This window comes from Micropterus dolomieu, linkage group LG01 (genome assembly GCF_021292245.1).
Source record: "Micropterus dolomieu isolate WLL.071019.BEF.003 ecotype Adirondacks linkage group LG01, ASM2129224v1, whole genome shotgun sequence".
Classification (NCBI taxonomy): Eukaryota; Metazoa; Chordata; class Actinopteri; order Centrarchiformes; family Centrarchidae; genus Micropterus; species Micropterus dolomieu.
Genome location: NC_060150.1, coordinates 32188949 through 32191909, shown reverse-complemented (window position 1 = coordinate 32191909; position 2961 = coordinate 32188949). Strand labels below are relative to the sequence as shown.

At 39.5% G+C, this 2961-nt stretch overlaps 1 long non-coding RNA gene across 1 annotated transcript; it reads right to left on the bottom strand.

Annotated features, from left to right (window-relative positions):
• Positions 1–530: 530 nt before the first annotated feature.
• On the bottom strand, positions 531–1256 carry LOC123978500. Its single transcript, XR_006826983.1, has 2 exons — positions 976–1256; positions 531–906 (listed from the first exon to the last, which is right to left on the bottom strand). It is a non-coding gene; the product is annotated as an uncharacterized LOC123978500 (long non-coding RNA).
• Between the last annotated feature and the right edge of the window lie 1705 nt (positions 1257–2961).

Below are 2961 nucleotides of genomic sequence, written 5' to 3'. Positions count from 1 at the left end.
CTCCAGAACTGTTTTCAATCTGCCAATCGTGATAGCCGCAAGACAACTGTGCAACTACTGTAAAGATCTTCAGCTTCTGGTTAAGCCTGGTGTACTATATAATTCAGGGTCATATTAATATGGAAATATACATACTTATACCACTATCAGTAAAGCAGCATGTTGGTGGTGCAAGGCAAAATATTTAGTCTCAAAAATCTAAACGCACAACTTATTATCAGTCTGCTACCTTTCCCCCTGCTGTCCAAATGTTCTGTTTACTGAGCTCTCTGAAGGGAATGGGTAATAGGGATATGTTAGAAACAGGGGAGCTCTTGAATGATAAGGACAACTCAACTGCATCTTGTCATTTATTTAGTCACAAAAAAAAAACACCTTCACACAAGCACTAAACTGCACCACATCACCAGTCACACTCAGTGTAGCATGCATCTTAGCGATAACAGTAATCTCTGATTCACAGTGCAAGCTAAATAAGGGCAGATTTCACAGGTCAATACATTTGTTGTTAAAGAAATACCATACGTCCATGAAAAGCAACATGGGATTTTAATTTAGGTGCAAACACAGATGGAGCGAGAGAAAGCAAGAGAGAAATAGAGCCTCTGTGTATATCAGACACGCGCACAAACACACACAGACAGACCCACTAACATGCACCTACACCTCACCCAGGTCCCCGAAGCTAATTAAAGGGAAGGTAGGCGAGAAGAGATGTGATAACTCTGTGAATCATGTAGAATAGTTGTAATGGGTGACCTTTTTTTCTCTCCCCATGCGGCGGGCAGAAATCTCATTTGAGAGTGAGCCATTCCAATTTGCTGCAGCGAGGCAGGTGTCAAAGTCTCAAGCAGGCAGAAAAACATCCCATGGTGCCTTCTCCTTTGTTTGAGATCATGTGATGCCCTGTGTGGAAATGCAAAGAGCTACAAAGTCTACCGAAACTGGGTTTGTATTTCATCTTTGTGTACTCACTCTTATTCTTCTTTTCTTCTTCTGCACTTTGACTAAACACGAAGAAACAAAGAGTGTTTCCTGTCTCCATGTTTTGTGTATAGAAAGGATTATGTTAGTGATCAGAGCAAACATGAGAATTATAAACACAGTCCATCTTCATTAGGCTGCAGGCCAGATATTACTGGGCTGGACAGCCTGGAATGTTTGGTCGTCCATTTAGCCAAGGGCAGGAGCAGGAGGGCTGCTGTGCAGGGCTCCAACTCCCTTTGATCCTCTGCAAATGTGTGTGTGTGTGTGTGTGTGCGTGTGTGTGTGTGTGTGCAATGCAATTTCACAACCCAAGTACACCAGCTGGTCCACGTTAAAGTTCCAAGGTAACCATGGCGCCCCACGGCTGGTGGAGTGTGTGTGGATGTGTGTGTATGTCAGTGTGTGTGTGTGTATGTGTGTGTGATAACATGTGGTATACGTTTGGGTGCCCCCCCCCCCCCCTTTCCCCCCCCTCCCTTTTGGCTTTGACTTTTAAGGAGTTTCGACACTGAGCTTTTGCCTCCATCAGGTAAACAGGATACGGGTCACTGATAAAACAATATATACACATACACAGCCTACCACCATGGGGGGATATATGTGTATTCCCCTAACCACTGAATAGCTGGGGTTGGGTCACCTAAAATAGTTTCCAATGTATCACTTTCAATTGAGATTTTTAGTATCACATAGTGTAAATAGTGTTTGAGCAGCTCTGCCAAGACATATCTCTGGGGGAAACATTGATACACGTAATATATACAAGGCTGGAGTTAAGTACCATTAACATAGAAAGGAGTCATGTTTAATCAGTTTACACGGTTGTATTTGTGTACCACACAAAGTAAGGAATTGAAAACATAAATATTATTGGTTATTAGGGAGTATAATAGCTGAATATTGGTATTTTTGTGATCATACTCCTACATTTAGTGAGTTATTTATTTCCGTTTCTGCAACATGCTATTATTTTTGCATTATTAGAAAAAAGAGCAACCACAATGAAGAACAACAAGTTGTATTATGCCAGAAAAAAAAGAAGAACTTTGGTAGAATAAAGAGATGAAGATAGACAAATTGGCTGTTAAAGGTTAAATCCTTCAAACTCGAACCCTGCTATCTATCTATTTGCTATCTATTTGCTATTTGCTTTGTGCTTGGGTTCCTTGCTACCTGAAAACACATGTATTATTGCATGAAGGCACATGTCTGAGGCCTCACCCGCCATACATTACAAGGCATAAAATACAAGGTTGTTCATTTATCATTATACATCACAAGGTTATATAACAAAAAGAAAGTTTTTAGTCCCTTCATGCTAGACACTCAGAACTTAACAGATAATTAAATGTGTATTAAAATATAGTAACACATCAAATAAAATAAAACAATAGGCTATACAAAGGCTGTTTACATACACGCATACACTATTACATCCATAAACTAATCTACAACAACAGCATTATCCATACATCTCATCTTTCATTGCCTTACACAAATATTTACTACTAAAAATAAATAACAATAGGAGCAAAGTACTCTGTAACACACTTATACACGTTGCAAATTAAAAAGAAGGATTTCAGAGAAGGTCACAACATTCTTTTAGTATTGTTCACGCATTAGTGGGGTCACCATAACAACTGCGATGGTAACAATGTGGCTGGACACATTTATATTAATATCTGAAATGCTAATATTTTTAAAGAAACACACAATCCTACGGACAATGAAACAAAAACCCTTATTTCTTTGAGAATAGCTCGCCAAAATGTAGCAATATTTGGTCCTCCTTGCAATTACATTCCATTCACCCTCTGTCTTCCTCTCTCTATTCCTATATATGTGATTGGTGCCGCTGTAGAGCTACCATGATGATTCAGATGGGAACAATTCGAAAAGATTGGATAGGAGAAAGCACAAAACAATTCTTATAAGTCTGCAAAAGTCCGCCTTGCGACTGATGGCAGTCTC